Raw genomic sequence first — 17256 nt, forward strand, 5'->3', positions numbered from 1 at the left:
ATGTACGATTCCCTTGGTCCTGTAGTTAAATGTAGGGTTCCTTGGTCATGTAGTTAAATGTAGGGTTCCTTGGTCCTGTAGTTAAATGTAGGGGTTCCTTGGTCCTGTAGTTAAATGTAGGGTTCCTTGTTTGTGTCGTTAAATGTAGGGTTCCTTGGTTCTGTAGTTAAATGTAGGGTTCCTTGGCCATGTAGTTAAATGTAGGATTCCTTGGTCATGTAGTTAAATGTAGGGTTCCTTGGTCCTGTAGTTAAATGTACGGTTCCCTTGGTCCTGTAGTTAAATGTATTATTCCTTGGTCATGTAGTTAAATGTAGGGTCTTCCCTTGGTCCAGTAGTTAAATGTAGGGGTTCCTTGGTCATGTAGTTAAATGTACAGTTCCCTTGGTCCTGTAGTTAAATGTAGGGGTTCCTTGGTCCTGTAGTTAAATGTACGGTTCCCTGGGTCCTGTAGTTAAATGTAGGGGTTCCTTGGTCCTGTAGTTAAATGTAGGGGTTCCTTGGTCCTGTAGTTAAATGTAGGGTTCCCTTGGTCCTGTAGTTAAATGTAGGGGTTCCTTGGTCATGTAGTTAAATGTACGGTTCCCTTGGTCCTGTAGTTAAATGTAGGGGTTCCTTGGTCCTGTAGTTAAATGTACGGTTCCCTGGGTCCTGTAGTTAAATGTAGGGGTTCCTTGGTCCTGTAGTTAAATGTAGGGTTCCTTGGTCCTGTAGTTAAATGTATGATTCCTTGGTCATGTAGTTAAATGTAGGGTCTTCCCTTGGTCCAGTAGTAAAATGTAGGGGTTCCTTGGTCATGTAGTTAAATGTACGGTTCCCTTGGTCCTGTAGTTAAATGTATGGTTCCTTGGTCATGTAGTTAAATGTACGGTTCCCTTGGTCATGTAGTTAAATGTAGGGTTCCTTGGTCCTGTAGTTAAATGTAGGGGTTCCCTTGGTCATGTAGTTAAATGTACGATTCCCTTGGTCCTGTAGTTAAATGTAGGGTTCCTTGTTCATGTAGTTAAATGTAGGGTTCCTTGGTCCTGTAGTTAAATGTCCTTGGTCCTGTAGTTAAATGTAGGGGTTCCTTGGTCGTGTCGTTAAATGTAGGGTTCCTTGGTTCTGTAGTTAAATGTAGGGTTCCTTGGCCATGTAGTTAAATGTAGGATTCCTTGGTCATGTAGTTAAATGTAGGGGTTCCTTGGTCCTGTAGTTAAATGTACGGTTCCCTTGGTCCTGTAGTTAAATGTATTATTCCTTGGTCATGTAGTTAAATGTAGGGTCTTCCCTTGGTCCAGTAGTTAAATGTAGGGGTTCCTTGGTCATGTAGTTAAATGTACGGTTCCCTTGGTCCTGTAGTTAAATGTAGGGGTTCCTTGGTCCTGTAGTTAAATGTAGGGTTCCCTTGGTCCTGTAGTTAAATGTAGGGGTTCCTTGGTCCTGTAGTTAAATGTACGGTTCCCTTGGTCCTGTAGTTAAATGTAGGGGTTCCTTGGTCCTGTAGTTAAATGTAGGGGTTCCTTGGTCCTGTAGTTAAATGTATGGTTCCTTGGTCATGTAGTTGAATGTACGGTTCCCTTGGTCATGTTTAAATGTAGGGTTCCTTGGTCCTGTAGTTAAATGTATGGTTCCTTGGTCATGTAGTTAAATGTAGGGTTCCTTGGTCATGTAGTTAAATGTAGGGGTTCCTTGGTCGTGTAGTTAAATGTAGGGTTCCTTGGTCCTGTAGTTAAATGTATGGTTCCTTGGTCATGTAGTTAAATGTACGTTTCCCTTGGTCATGTAGTTAAATGTAGGGTTCCTTGGTCATGTAGTTAAATGTAGGGTTCCTTGGTCCTGTCGTTAAATGTAGGGGTTCCTTGGTCCTGTAGTTAAATGTAGGGGTTCCTTGGTCGTGTCTTAAATGTAGGGTTCCTTGGTCCTGTAGTTAAATGTATGGTTCCTTGGTCATGTAGTTAAATGTTTCCCTTGATCATGTAGTTAAATGTAGGGTTCCTTGGTCCTGTAGTTAAATGTATGGTTCCTTGGTCATGTAGTTAAATGTAGGGTTCCTTGGTCATGTAGTTAAATGTAGGGTTCCTTGGTCCTGTAGTTAAATGTATGGTTCCCTTGGTGCTGTAGTTAAATGTAGGGGTTCCTTGGTCCTGTAGTTAAATGTACGGTTCCCTTGGTCCTGTAGTTAAATGTATGATTCCTTGGTCATGTAGTTAAATGTAGGGTCTTCCCTTGGTCCAGTAGTTAAATGTAGGGGTTCCTTGGTCATGTAGTTAAATGTACGGTTCCCTTGGTCCTGTAGTTAAATGTAGGGGTTCCTTGGTCCTGTAGTTAAATGTAGGGTTCCTTGGTCCTGTAGTTAAATGTAGGGGTTCCTTGGTCATGTAGTTAAATGTAGGGTTCCTTGGTCATGTAGTTAAATGTAGGGTTCCTTGGTCCTGTAGTTAAATGTATGGTTCCCTTGGTGCTGTAGTTAAATGTAGGGGTTCCTTGGTCCTGTAGTTAAATGTACGGTTCCCTTGGTCCTGTAGTTAAATGTATGATTCCTTGGTCATGTAGTTAAATGTAGGGTCTTCCCTTGGTCCAGTAGTTAAATGTAGGGGTTCCTTGGTCATGTAGTTAAATGTACGGTTCCCTTGGTCCTGTAGTTAAATGTATGGTTCCTTGGTCATGTAGTTAAATGTACGGTTCCCTTGGTCATGTAGTTAAATGTAGGGTTCCTTGGTCCTGTAGTTAAATGTAGGGTTCCCTTGGTCATGTAGTTAAATGTACGATTCCCTTGGTCATGTAGTTAAATGTAGGGTTCCTTGGTCCTGTAGTTAAATGTAGGGGTTCCTTGGTCCTGTAGTTAAATGTATGGTTCCCTTGGTCCTGTAGTTAAATGTAGGGTTCCTTGGTCCTGTAGTTAAATGTACGGTTCCCTTGGTCCTGTAGTTAAATGTATGATTCCTTGGTCATGTAGTTAAATGTAGGGTCTTCCCTTGGTCCAGTAGTTAAATGTAGGGGTTCCTTGGTCATGTAGTTAAATGTAGGGTTCCCTTGGTCCTGTAGTTAAATGTAGGGGTTCCTTGGTCCTGTAGTTAAATGTACGGTTCCCTTGGTCCTGTAGTTAAATGTAGGGGTTCCTTGGTCCTGTAGTTAAATGTGGGGTTCCTTGGTCCTGTAGTTAAATGTAGGGTTCCCTTGGTCCTGTAGTTAAATGTAGGGGTTCCTTGGTCCTGTAGTTAAATGTACGGTTCCCTTGGTCCTGTAGTTAAATGTAGGGGATCCTTGGTCCTGTAGTTAAATGTAGGGGTTCCTTGGTCCTGTAGTTAAATGTATGGTTCCTTGGTCATGTAGTTGAATGTACGGTTCCCTTGGTCGTGTAGTTAAATGTAGGGTTCCTTGGTCCTGTAGTTAAATGTACGGTTCCCTTGGTCCTGTAGTTAAATGTAGGGTTCCCTTGGTCATGTAGTTAAATGTAGGGTTCCTTGGTCCTGCAGTTAAATGTAGGGTTCCTTGGTCCTGTAGGTAAATATAGGGTTCCTTGGTTCTGTAGTTAAATGTATGGTTCCTTGGTTCCTTGGTCATGTAGTTAAATGTAGGGTTCCTTGGTCATGTAGTTAAATGTATGGTTCCCTGTGCTGTAGTTAAATGTAGGGGTTCCTTGGTCCTGTAGTTAAATGTACGGTTCCCGTGGTCCTGTAGTTAAATGTATGATTCCTTGGTCATGTAGTTAAATGTAGGGTCTTCCCTTGGTCCAGTAGTTAAATGTAGGGGTTCCTTGGTCATGTAGTTAAATGTACGGTTCCCTTGGTCCTGTAGTTAAATGTAGGGGTTCCTTGGTCCTGTAGTTAAATGTAGGGTTCCTTGGTCCTGTAGTTAAATGTATGGTTCCTTGGTCATGTTTAAATGTACGGTTCCCTTGGTCCTGTAGTTAAATGTATGATTCCTTGGTCATGTAGTTAAATGTAGGGTCTTCCCTTGGTCCAGTAGTTAAATGTAGGGGTTCCTTGGTCATGTAGTTAAATGTACGGTTCCCTTGGTCCTGTAGTTAAATGTAGGGTTCCTTGGTCATGTAGTTAAATGTACGGTTCCCTTGGTCCTGTAGTTAAATGTAGGGGTTCCTTGGTCCTGTAGTTAAATGTACGGTTCCCTGGGTCCTGTAGTTAAATGTAGGGGTTCCTTGGTCCTGTAGTTAAATGTAGGGGTTCCTTGGTCGTGTAGTTAAATGTAGGGTTCCTTGGTCCTGTAGTTAAATGTACGGTTCCCTTGGTCCTGTAGTTAAATGTATGATTCCTTGGTCATGTAGTTAAATGTAGGGTCTTCCCTTGGTCCAGTAGTTAAATGTAGGGGTTCCTTGGTCATGTAGTTAAATGTACGGTTCCCTTGGTCCTGTAGTTAAATGTAGGGGTTCCTTGGTCCTGTAGTTAAATGTAGGGTTCCTTGGTTCTGTAGTTAAATGTATGGTTCCTTGGTCATGTAGTTAAATGTAGGGTTCCTTGGTCATGTAGTTAAATGTAGGGTTCCTTGGTCATGTAGTTAAATGTATGGTTCCCTTGGTGCTGTAGTTAAATGTTTCCTTGGTCCTGTAGTTAAATGTACGGTTCCTTGGTCCTGTAGTTAAATGTATGATTCCTTGGTCATGTAGTTAAATGTAGGGTCTTCCCTTGGTCCAGTAGTTAAATGTAGGGGTTCCTTGGTCATGTAGTTAAATGTACGGTTCCCTTGGTCCTGTAGTTAAATGTAGGGGTTCCTTGGTCCTGTAGTTAAATGTAGGGTTCCTTGGTCCTGTAGTTAAATGTATGGTTCCTTGGTCATGTAGTTAAATGTACGGTTCCCTTGGTCCTGTAGTTAAATGTATGATTCCTTGGTCATGTAGTTAAATGTAGGGTCTTCCCTTGGTCCAGTAGTTAAATGTAGGGTTCCTTGGTCATGTAGTTAAATGTTCCCTTGGTCCTGTAGTTAAATGTAGGGGTTCCTTGGTCATGTAGTTAAATGTAGGGTTCCCTTGGTCCTGTAGTTAAATGTAGGGGTTCCTTGGTCCTGTAGTTAAATGTACGGTTCCCTTTCCTGTAGTTAAATGTAGGGGTTCCTTGGTCCTGTAGTTAAATGTAGGGGTTCCTTGGTCGTGTAGTTAAATGTAGGGTTCCTTGGTCCTGTAGTTAAATGTACGGTTCCCTTGGTCCTGTAGTTAAATGTATGATTCCTTGGTCATGTAGTTAAATGTAGGGTCTTCCCTTGGTCCAGTAGTTAAATGTAGGGGTTCCTTGGTCATGTAGTTAAATGTACGGTTCCCTTGGTCCTGTAGTTAAATGTAGGGGTTCCTTGGTCCTGTAGTTAAATGTAGGGTTCCCTTGGTCCTGTAGTTAAATGTAGGGGTTCCTTGGTCATGTAGTTAAATGTACGGTTCCCTTGGTCCTGTAGTTAAATGTAGGGGTTCCTTGGTCCTGTAGTTAAATGTACGGTTCCCTGGGTCCTGTAGTTAAATGTAGGGGTTCCTTGGTCCTGTAGTTAAATGTAGGGGTTCCTTGGTCGTGTAGTTAAATGTAGGGTTCCTTGGTCCTGTAGTTAAATGTACGGTTCCCTTGGTCCTGTAGTTAAATGTAGGGTTCCCTTGGTCATGTAGTTAAATGTAGGGTTCCTTGGTCCTGCAGTTAAATGTAGGGTTCCTTGGTCCTGTGGTAAATATAGGGTTCCTGTTCTGTAGTTAAATGTATGGTTCCTTGGTCATGTAGTTAAATGTAGGGTTCCTTGGTCATGTAGTTAAATGTAGGGTTCCTTGGTCATGTAGTTAAATGTATGGTTCCCTTGGTGCTGTAGTTAAATGTAGGGGTTCCTTGGTCCTGTAGTTAAATGTACGGTTCCCGTGGTCCTGTAGTTAAATGTATGATTCCTTGGTCATGTAGTTAAATGTAGGGTCTTCCCTTGGTCCAGTAGTTAAATGTAGGGGTTCCTTGGTCATGTAGTTAAATGTACGGTTCCCTTGGTCCTGTAGTTAAATGTAGGGGTTCCTTGGTCCTGTAGTTAAATGTGGTTTCCTTGGTCCTGTAGTTAAATGTATGGTTCCTTGGTCATGTAGTTAAATGTACGGTTCCCTTGGTCCTGTAGTTAAATGTATGATTCCTTGGTCATGTAGTTAAATGTAGGGTTTCCTTGGTCCAGTAGTTAAATGTAGGGGTTCCTTGGTCATGTAGTTAAATGTACGGTTCCCTTGGTCCTGTAGTTAAATGTAGGGGTTCCTTGGTCCTGTAGTTAAATGTAGGGTTCCCTTGGTCCTGTAGTTAAATGTAGTGGTTCCTTGGTCATGTAGTTAAATGTACGGTTCCCTTGGTCCTGTAGTTAAATGTAGGGGTTCCTTGGTCCTGTAGTTAAATGTACGGTTCCCTGGGTCCTGTAGTTAAATGTAGGGTTCCTTGGTCCTGTAGTTAAATGTAGGGGTTCCTTGGTCCTGTAGTTAAATGTAGGGTTCCTTGGTCCTGTAGTTAAATGTAGGGTTCCTTGGTCATGTAGTTAAATGTACGGTTCCCTTGGTCCTGTAGTTAAATGTAGGGTTCCTTGGTCCTGTAGTTAAATGTAGTTCCCTGGGTCCTGTAGTTAAATGTAGGGGTTCCTTGGTCCTGTGTTAAATGTCCTTGGTCCTGTAGTTAAATGTAGGGTTCCCTTGGTCCTGTAGTTAAATGTAGGGTTCCTTGGTCATGTAGTTAAATGTACGTTTCCCTTGGTCCTGTAGTTAAATGTAGGGTTCCTTGGTCCTGTAGTTAAATGTACGGTTCCCTGGGTCCTGTAGTTAAATGTAGGGTTCCTTGGTCCTGTAGTTAAATGTAGGGGTTCCTTGGTCCTGTAGTTAAATGTATTAAATGGTTCCTTGGTCATGTAGTTAAATGTTTCCTTGGTCCTGTAGTTAAATGTATGGTTCCTTGGTCATGTAGTTACGTGTATGGTTCCCTTGGTCCTGTAGTTAAATGTAGGGTTCCTTGGTCCTGTAGTTAAATGTACGGTTCCCTGGGTCCTGTAGTTAAATGTAGGGTTCCTTGGTCCTGTAGTTAAATGTAGGGTCTTCCCTTGGTCCAGTAGTTAAATGTAGGGTTCCTTGGTCATGTAGTTAAATGTACGGTTCCCTTGGTCCTGTAGTTAAATGTAGGGTTCCTTGGTCCTGTAGTTAAATGTAGGGTTCCCTTGGTCCTGTAGTTAAATGTAGGGGTTCCTTGGTCATGTAGTTAAATGTAGGGTTCCTTGGTCATGTAGTTAAATGTAGGGGTTCCTTGGTCGTGTAGTTAAATGTAGGGTTCCTTGGTCCTGTAGTTAAATGTATGGTTCATTGGTCATGTAGTTAAATGTAGGGTTCCTTGGTCATGTAGTTAAATGTAGGGTTCCTTGGTCCTGTAGTTAAATGTATGGTTCCCTTGGTGCTGTAGTTAAATGTAGGGTTCCTTGGTCCTGTAGTTAAATGTAGGGTTCCCTTGGTCCTGTAGTTAAATGTATGATTCCTTGGTCATGTAGTTAAATGTAGGGTCTTCCCTTGGTCCAGTAGTTAAATGTAGGGGTTCCTTGGTCATGTAGTTAAATGTACGGTTCCCTTGGTCCTGTAGTTAAATGTATGGTTCCCTTGGTCATGTAGTTAAATGTACGGTTCCCCTTGGTCATGTAGTTAAATGTAGGGTTCCTTGGTCCTGTAGTTAAATGTAGGGTTCCTTGGTCATGTAGTTAAATGTACGGTTCCCTTGGTCATGTAGTTAAATGTAGGGTTCCTTGGTCCTGTAGTTAAATGTAGGGGTTCCTTGGTCCTGTAGTTAAATGTAGGGGTTCTGTAGTTAAATGTTCCTGGGTCATGGGTTCCTTTCCCTTGGTCATGTAGTTAAATGTAGGGTTCCTTGGTCCTGTAGTTAAATGTATGGTTCCTTGGTCATGTAGTTAAATGTAGGGTTCCTTGGTCATGTAGTTAAATGTAGGGGTTCCTTGTTAAAATGTAGGGTTCCTTGGTCCTGTAGTTAAATGTATGGTTCCTTGGTCATGTAGTTAAATGTACGGTTCCTTGGTCAAGTAGTTAAATGTAGGGTTCCTTGGTCATGTAGTTAAATGTAGGGTTCCTTGGTCCTGTAGTTAAATGTATGGTTCCTTGGTCATGTAGTTAAAATGTAGGGTTCCCTTGGTCAGTAGTTAAATGTAGGGTTCCTTGGTCATGTAGTTAAATGTAGGGTTCCTTGGTCCTGTAGTTAAATGTAGGGGTTCCTTGGTCCTGTAGTTAAATGTAGGGGTTCCTTGGTCCTGTAGTTAAATGTAGGGTTCCTTGGTCCTGTAGTTAAATGTATGGTTCCTTGGTCATGTAGTTAAATGTAGGGTTCCTTGGTCATGTAGTTAAATGTATGATTCCTTGGTCATGTAGTTAAATGTAGCGTCTTCCCTTGGTCCAGTAGTTAAATGTAGGGGTTCCTTGGTCCTGTAGTTAAATGTATGGTTCCTTGGTCATGTAGTTGAATGTACGGTTCCCTTGGTCATGTAGTTAAATGTAGGGTTCCTTGGTCCTGTAGTTAAATGTATGGTTCCTTGGTCATGTAGTTAAATGTAGGGTTCCTTGGTCATGTAGTTAAATGTAGGGGTTCCTTGGTCATGTAGTTAAATGTAGGGTTCCTTGGTCCTGTAGTTAAATGTAGGGTTCCTTGGTCCTGTAGTTAAATGTATGATTCCTTGATCATGTAGTTAAATGTAGGGTCTTCCCTTGGTCCAGTAGTTAAATGTAGGGTTCCTTGGTCATGTAGTTAAATGTACGGTTCCTTGGTCCTGTAGTTAAATGTAGGGGTTCCTTGGTCCTGTAGTTAAATGTAGGGTTCCCTTGGTCCTGTAGTTAAATGTAGGGTTCCTTGGTCATGTAGTTAAATGTAGGGTTCCTTGGTCATGTAGTTAAATGTAGGGTTCCTTGGTCCTGTAGTCATGTAGTTAAATGTAGGGTTCCCTTGGTCCTGTAGTTAAATGTAGGGTTCCTTGGTCATGTAGTTAAATGTAGGGTTCCTTGGTCCTGTAGTTAAATGTAGGGGTTCCTTGGTCCTGTAGTTAAATGTAGGTAGGTTCCTTGGTTCCCGTTAAATGTAGGGTTCCTTGGTCCTGTAGTTAAATGTATGGTTCCTTGGTCATGTAGTTAAATGTAGGGTTCCTTGGTCATGTAGTTAAATGTATGATTCCTTGGTCATGTAGTTAAATGTAGGGTCTTCCCTTGGTCCAGTAGTTAAATGTAGGGGTTCCTTGGTCATGTAGTTAAATGTATGGTTCCTTTGGTCCTGTAGTTAAATGTAGGGGTTCCTTGGTCCTGTAGTTAAATGTAGGGTTCCCTTGGTCCTGTAGTTAAATGTAGGGGTTCCTTGGTCATGTAGTTAAATGTAGGGTTCCTTGGTCCTGTAGTTAAATGTATGGTTCCTTGGTCATGTAGTTAAATGTAGGGTTCCTTGGTCATGTAGTTAAATGTAGGGTTCCTTGGTCCTGTAGTTAAATGTATGGTTCCCTTGGTGCTGTAGTTAAATGTAGGGGTTCCTTGGTCCTGTAGTTAAATGTACGGTTCCCTTGGTCCTGTAGTTAAATGTATGATTCCTTGGTCATGTAGTTAAATGTAGGGTCTTCCCTTGGTCCAGTAGTTAAATGTAGGGGTTCCTTGGTCATGTAGTTAAATGTACGGTTCCTTGGTCCTGTAGTGGTCCTGTAGTTAAATGTATGGTTCCTTGGTCATGTAGTTAAATGTACGGTTCCCTTGGTCATGTAGTTAAATGTAGGGTTCCTTGGTCCTGTAGTTAAATGTAGGGGTTCCCTTGGTCATGTAGTTAAATGTACGATTCCCTTGGTCATGTAGTTAAATGTAGGGTTCCTTGGTCCTGTAGTTAAATGTAGGGTTCCTTGGTCCTGTAGTTAAATGTAGGGGTTCCTTGGTCGTGTCGTTAAATGTAGGGTTCCTTGGTCCTGTAGTTAAATGTATGGTTCCTTGGTCATGTAGTTAAATGTACGGTTCCCTTGGTCCTGTAGTTAAATGTAGGGTTCCTTGGTCATGTAGTTAAATGTAGGGTTCCTTGGTCATGTAGTTAAATGTAGGGTTCCTTGGTCATGTAGTTAAATGTAGGGGTTCCTTGGTCCTGTAGTTAAATGTAGGGTTCCTTGGTCCTGTAGTTAAATGTAGGGGTTCCTTGGTCCTGTAGTTAAATGTAGGGTTCCCTTGGTCATGTAGTTAAATGTACGGTTCCCTTGGTCCTGTAGTTAAATGTAGGGTTCCTTGGTCCTGTAGTTAAATGTAGGGTTCCTTGGTCCTGTAGTTAAATGTAGGGTTCCTTGGTTCTGTAGTTAAATGTAGGGTTCCTTGGCCATGTAGTTAAATGTAGGGTTCCTTGGTCATGTAGTTAAATGTAGGGTTCCTTGGTCCTGTAGTTAAATGTAGGGGTTCCTTGGTCCTGTAGTTAAATGTACGGTTCCCTTGGTCCTGTAGTTAAATGTATGATTCCTTGGTCATGTAGTTAAATGTAGGGTCTTCCCTTGGTCCAGTAGTTAAATGTAGGGGTTCCTTGGTTATGTAGTTAAATGTACGGTTCCCTTGGTCCTTTAGATAAATGTAGGTGTTCCTTGGTCCTGTAGTTAAATGTAGGGTTCCCTTGGTCCTGTAGTTAAATGTAGGGGTTCCTTGGTCCTGTAGTTAAATGTACGGTTCCCTTAGTCCTGTAGTTAAATGTAGGGGTTCCTTGGTCCTGTAGTTAAATGTAGGGTTCCTTGGTCCTGTAGTTAAATGTATGGTTCCTTGGTCATGTAGTTAAATGTAGGGTTCCTTGGTCATGTAGTTAAATGTAGGGTTCCTTGGTCCTGTAGTTAAATGTATGGGTCCTTGGTCATGTAGTTAAATGTAGGGTTCCTTGGTCATGTAGTTAAATGTAGGGGTTCCTTGGTCATGTAGTTAAATGTAGGGTTCCTTGGTCCTGTAGTTAAATGTATGGTTCCTTGTTCATGTAGTTAAATGTACGGTTCCCTTGGTCATGTAGTTAAATGTAGGGTTCCTTGGTCCTGTAGTTAAATGTAGGGTTCCTTGGTCCTGTAGTTAAATGTATGGTTCCTTGGTCATGTAGTTAAATGTACGGTTCCCTTGGTCATGTAGTTAAATGTACGGTTCCCTTGGTCCTGTAGTTAAATGTAGGGTTCCTTGGTCATGTAGTTAAATGTAGGGTTCCTTGGTCATGTAGTTAAATGTAGGGTTCCTTGGTCCTGTAGTTAAATGTAGGGGTTCCTTGGTCCTGTAGTTAAATGTAGGGTTCCTTGGTCATGTAGTTAAATGTAGGGTTCCTTGGTCCTGTAGTTAAATGTAGGGTTCCTTGGTCCTGTAGTTAAATGTACGGTTCCCTTGGTCATGTAGTTAAATGTAGGGTTCCCTTGGTCCTGTAGTTAAATGTAGGGTTCCTTGGTCCTGTAGTTAAATGTAGGGTTCCTTGGTCCTGTAGTTAAATGTAGGGTTCCTTGGTTCTGTAGTTAAATGTAGGGTTCCTTGGTCATGTAGTTAAATGTAGGGTTCCTTGGTCATGTAGTTAAATGTAGGGTTCCTTGGTTCTGTAGTTAAATGTAGGGTTCCTTGGTCCATGTAGTTAAATGTAGGGTTCCTTGGTCCTGTAGTTAAATGTACGGTTCCCTTGGTCCTGTAGTTAAATGTATGATTCCTTGGTCATGTAGTTAAATGTAGGGTCTTCCCTTGGTCCAGTAGTTAAATGTAGGGGTTCCTTGGTCATGTAGTTAAATGTACGGTTCCCTTGGTCCTTTAGATAAATGTAGGTGTTCCTTGGTCCTGTAGTTAAATGTAGGGTTCCCTTGGTCCTGTAGTTAAATGTAGGGTTCCTTGGTCCTGTAGTTAAATGTAGGGTTCCCTTAGTCCTGTAGTTAAATGTAGGGGTTCCTTGGTCCTGTAGTTAAATGTAGGGGTTCCTTGGTCCTGTAGTTAAATGTATGGTTCCTTGGTCATGTAGTTAAATGTACGGTTCCCTTGGTCATGTAGTTAAATGTAGGGTTCCTTGGTCCTGTAGTTAAATGTATGGGTCCTTGGTCATGTAGTTAAATGTAGGGTTCCTTGGTCATGTAGTTAAATGTAGGGGTTCCTTGGTCCTGTAGTTAAATGTAGGGTTCCTTGGTCCTGTAGTTAAATGTATGGTTCCTTGTTCATGTAGTTAAATGTAGGGTTCCTTGGTCCTGTAGTTAAATGTAGGGGTTCCCTTGGTCATGTAGTTAAATGTACGGTTCCCTTGGTCCTGTAGTTAAATGTAGGGTTCCTTGGTCATGTAGTTAAATGTAGGGTTCCTTGGTCCTGTAGTTAAATGTAGGGGTTCCTTGGTTCCTGGTCTGTAGTTAAATGTAAGGGTTCCTTGGTCGTGTCGTTAAATGTAGGGTTCCTTGGTCCTGTAGTTAAATGTATGGTTCCTTGGTCATGTAGTTAAATGTACGGTTCCTTGGTCATGTAGTTAAATGTAGGGTTCCTTGGTCCTGTAGTTAAATGTATGGTTCCTTGGTCATGTAGTTAAATGTACGGTTCCCTTGGTCCTGTAGTTAAATGTAGGGGTTCCTTGGTCATGTAGTTAAATGTAGGGTTCCTTGGTCATGTAGTTAAATGTAGGGTTCCTTGGTCCTGTAGTTAAATGTAGGGTTCCTTGGTCCTGTAGTTAAATGTAGGGTTCCTTGGTCATGTAGTTAAATGTATGGTTCCTTGGTCCTGTAGTTAAATGTAGGGTTCCTTGGTCCTGTAGTTAAATGTATGGTTCCTTGGTCATGTATTTAAATGTATGTTTCCTTGGTCCTGTAGTTAAATGCAGGGTTCCTTGGTCCAGTAGTTCAATGTAGGGTTCCTTGGTCCTGTAGTTAAATGTAGGGTTCCTTGGTCCTGTAGTTAAATGTAGGGTTCCTTGGTCCTGTAGTTAAATGTAGGGTTCCTTGGTCATGTAGTTCAATGTAGGGTTCCTTGGTCATGTAGTTAAATGTAGGGTTCCTTGGTCCTGTAGTTAAATGTAGGTTCCTTGGTCCTGTAGTTAAATGTAGGGTTCCTTGGTCCTGTAGTTAAATGTAGGGTTCCTTGGTCCTGTAGTTAAATGTATGGTTTCTTGGTCCTGTAGTTAAATGTAGGGTTCCTTGGTCCTGTAGTTAAATGTATGGTTCCTTGGTCATGTAGTTAAATGTAGGGTTCCTTGGTCCTGTAGTTAAATGCAGGGGTTCCTTGGTCCTGTAGTTAAATGTATGTTTCCTTGGTCCTGTAGTTAAATGTAGGGTTCCTTGGTCCTGTAGTTAAATGTATGGTTCCTTGGTCATGTAGTTAAATGTATGGTTCCTTGGTCATGTAGTTAAATGTACGGTTCCTTGGTCATGTAGTTAAATGTAGGGTTCCTTGGTCCTGTAGTTAAATGTATGGTTCCTTGGTCATGTAGTTAAATGTAGGTTTCCTTGGTCCTGTAGTTAAATGCAGGGGTTCCTTGGTCCAGTAGTTAAATGTAGGGTTCCCTTGGTCCTGTAGTTAAATGTAGGGGTTCCTTGGTCTTGTAGTTAAATGTACGGTTCCCTTGGTCCTGTAGTTAAATATAGGGGTTCCTTGGTCCTGTAGTTAAATGTAGGGGTTCCTTGGTCCTGTAGTTAAATGTATGGTTCCTTGGTCATGTAGTTAAATGTACGGTTCCCTTGGTCATATAGTTAAATGTAGGGTTCCTTGGTCCTGTAGTTAAATGTATGGTTCCTTGGTCATGTAGTTAAATGTAGGGTTCCTTGGTCATGTAGTTAAATGTAGGGGTTCCTTGGTCGTAGGGTTCCTTGGTCCTGTAGTTAAATGTAGGGTTCCTTGGTCCTGTAGTTAAATGTATGGTTCCTTGGTCATGTAGTTAAATGTAGGGTTCCTTGGTCCTGTAGTTAAATGTATGGTTCCCTTGGTCCTGTAGTTAAATGTAGGGGTTCCTTGGTCCTGTAGTTAAATGTACGGTTCCCTTGGTCATGTAGTTAAATGTAGGGTTCCTTGGTCCTGTAGTTAAATGTATGGTTCCTTGGTCCTGTAGTTAAATCTAGGGTTCCTTGGTCCTGTAGTTAAATGTATGGTTCCTTGGTCATGTATTTAAATGTATGTTTCCTTGGTCCTGTAGTTAAATGCAGGGGTTCCTTGGTCCAGTAGTTAAATGTAGGGTTCCTTGGTCCTGTAGTTAAATGTAGGGTTCCTTGGTCCTGTAGTTAAATGTAGGGTTCCTTGGTTCTGTAGTTAAATGTATGGTTCCTTGGTCATGTAGTTAAATGTAGGGTTTCCTTGGTCCTGTAGTTAAATATATGGTTCCCTTGGTCCTGTAGTTAAATGTAGGGGTTCCTTGGTCTTGTAGTTAACTGTACGGTTCCCTTGGTCCTGTAGTTAAATGTATGATTCCTTGGTCATGTAGTTAAATGTAGGGTCTTCCCTTGGTCCAGTAGTTAAATGTAGGGGTTCCTTGGTGATGTAGTTAAATGTACGGTTCCCTTGGTCCTGTAGTTAAATGTAGGGTTCCCTTGGTCCTGTAGTTAAATGTAGGGGTTCCTTGGTCCTGTAGTTAAATGTACGGTTCCCTTGGTCCTGTAGTTATATGTAGGGGTTCCTTGGTCCTGTAGTTAAATGTAGGGGTTCCTTGGTCCTGTAGTTAAATGTACGGTTCCCTTGGTCCTGTAGTTAAATGTCACTGAGTTTCTCTCCATTTATTTGCATTGTTGGGTCCCTTGGCGCTCTAGTGAAATGTCACTCGCCTGCCTTAATGAGGGTAAAGTTAGAAAATATGGCCAGAACTGATTAGACCGGTTGCTACAGCAACTTTTCTCGCTCTATTCTGTCCCAAATGTTTCAAAACCTCATAGAGATACTAGGCAACCACGTCTGTGTCTTCACTTCCCAACTGTTACTTTTCACTTAATTATCCACCCTCAATGAGGTATATAATTGTCAACCCTCAATGAGGTATATAATTGTCGACCCTCAATGAGGTATATAATTATCCCACTCAATGAGGAATATAATTGTCCAATTGTCCACTCTCAATGAGATATATAATTGCTCTAGCGGCATGACAAAGCTGCTGACATGCCGCGCGTGTGTGTGTGTGTGTGCGTGCGTGTGTGTGTGTGTGTGTGTGTGTGTGTGTATGTGTGTGTGCGTGCGTGCGTGTGTTTTGTGTGCGACTTAACCAGCACGTTTCAGGTGACAAATTCTCTCCAGTGTGGTTATCACATTTCTGCCTTCTTACCCGAAACTCTATGAAATAAGAGCTGTCTTTGTTGAGGGCATAATGAAAAGTCTCCCAATACATTGAGGATCTCTGCATAGAGGTGAAAGGTGACCCTAACGGAAAAATGATGCAGTCAGTCCATAGATTATATAGATCTGATAAGGCTCTCAGAATAACATTTAGAGAAAACAATACCTAATGTGGAATTTTGAGTGTTAGGCAAAGGATATGACATTTTTTTTAAAAACAACACCTTAAGTGCTATTCCAAGAAAGTATTTCGATACCACAATTCAGTCAATTCCCTATAACTGCGTCCCAAATGGCACTTTATTTTAATTAGTGCACTACTTTTGATAAGCTCTGGCCAAAAGTAGTGCACTACATAGGGAATAAGGTGCCATTTTGGACGTAGCCTATGTGTTCTGTTTGTGTCTGTCCTGTCTGTTCATTGTCCAGTTTGAGGATGCGGGAGGCCGAGGATGGCGGGGAGGAGAAATGAACCTGTGAACAACAACCCTGAGAGGTGTGAATTTAATCTGAATTAATGAGGTCACTTCAGAAGTCACGTCTGAAGTGATCGGGGTGAATTCACACCATTCAGATAATTAAAGCAGCTTATTTTGACATTCAACATTAATTATTCTGGTTCTATAGTAATGATGTCTGACGCCTTGAAGGCTATAAGGCACCACTGGTTGTCTGAAACTCTGCATTCGACAATTGGTAAACACACCAAGACATACCAAATGAAATGGGAAATGGAACAAGAAATCTGCCAAACTCTTCTCTCCTCCCTGTTGGAGACTACCTCATGTGAGGTGAAGAAGGTTAGGCCGTCATTGTTAGTAAGAATGTGTACTTAACCGGCTTGCCTGGTTAAATAAAGGTTAAATAAATAAATACTTTATGTGTGAAGGTTTGATGATAAGACCTAACCTGAGAGCAGTGAGTTGTATTCAGCCTTCCCTGTCAGTGAAGTTTGCTTCTTCTTCTCCATGTTGTTAATATCACACTGACCTGCTGCTTCTTCTCCGTGTTGTTAATATCACCCTGACCTGCTGCTTCTTCTCCATGTTGTTAATATCACCCTGACCTGCTGCTTCTTCTCCGTGTTGTTAATATCACCCTGACCTGCTGCTTCTTCTCCATGTTGTTAATATCACCCTGACCTGCTGCTTCTTCTCCGTGTTGTTAATATCACCCTGACCTGCTGCTTCTTCTCCGTGTTGTTAATATCACCCTGACCTGCTGCTTCTTCTCCATGTTGTTAATATCACCCTGACCTGCTGCTTCTTCTCCATGTTGTTAATATCAGCCTGACCTGCTGCTTCTTCTCCATGTTGTTAATATCAGCCTGACCTGCTGCTTCTTCTCCATGTTGTTAATATCACCCTGACCTGCTGCTTCTTCTCCGTGTTGTTAATATCACCCTGACCTGCTGCTTCTTCTCCATGTTGTTAATATCACCCTGACCTGCTGTTTCTTCTCCGTGTTGTTAATATCACCCTGACCTGCTGCTTCTTCTCATGTTGTTAATATCAGCCTGACCTGCTGCTTCTTCTCCATGTTGTTAATATCAGCCTGACCTGCTGCTTCTTCTCCATGTTGTTAATATCAGCCTGACCTGCTGCTTCTTCTCCATGTTGTTAATATCACCCTGACCTGCTGCTTCTTCTCCATGTTGTTAATATCAGCCTGACCTGCTGCTTCTTCTCCATGTTGGTAATATCACCCTGACCTGCTGCTTCTTCTCCGTGTTGTTAATATCACCCTGACCTGCTGCTTCTTCTCCGTGTTGTTAATATCACCCTGATCTGCTGCTTCTTCTCCGTGTTGTTAATATCAGCCTGACCTGCTGCTTCTTCTCCATGTTGTTAATATCAGCCTGACCTGCTGCTTCTTCTCCATGTTGTTAATATCACCCTGACCTGCTGCTTCTTCTCCGTGTTGTTAATATCACCCCGACCTGCTGCTTCTTCTCCATGTTGTTAATATCACCCCGACCTGCTGCTTCTTCTCCATGTTGTTAATATCACCCTGACCTGCTGCTTCTTCTCCATGTTGTTAATATCACCCTGACCTGC

The sequence above is a fragment of the Oncorhynchus keta genome, chromosome 4, assembly GCF_023373465.1.
Source record: "Oncorhynchus keta strain PuntledgeMale-10-30-2019 chromosome 4, Oket_V2, whole genome shotgun sequence".
Classification (NCBI taxonomy): Eukaryota; Metazoa; Chordata; class Actinopteri; order Salmoniformes; family Salmonidae; genus Oncorhynchus; species Oncorhynchus keta.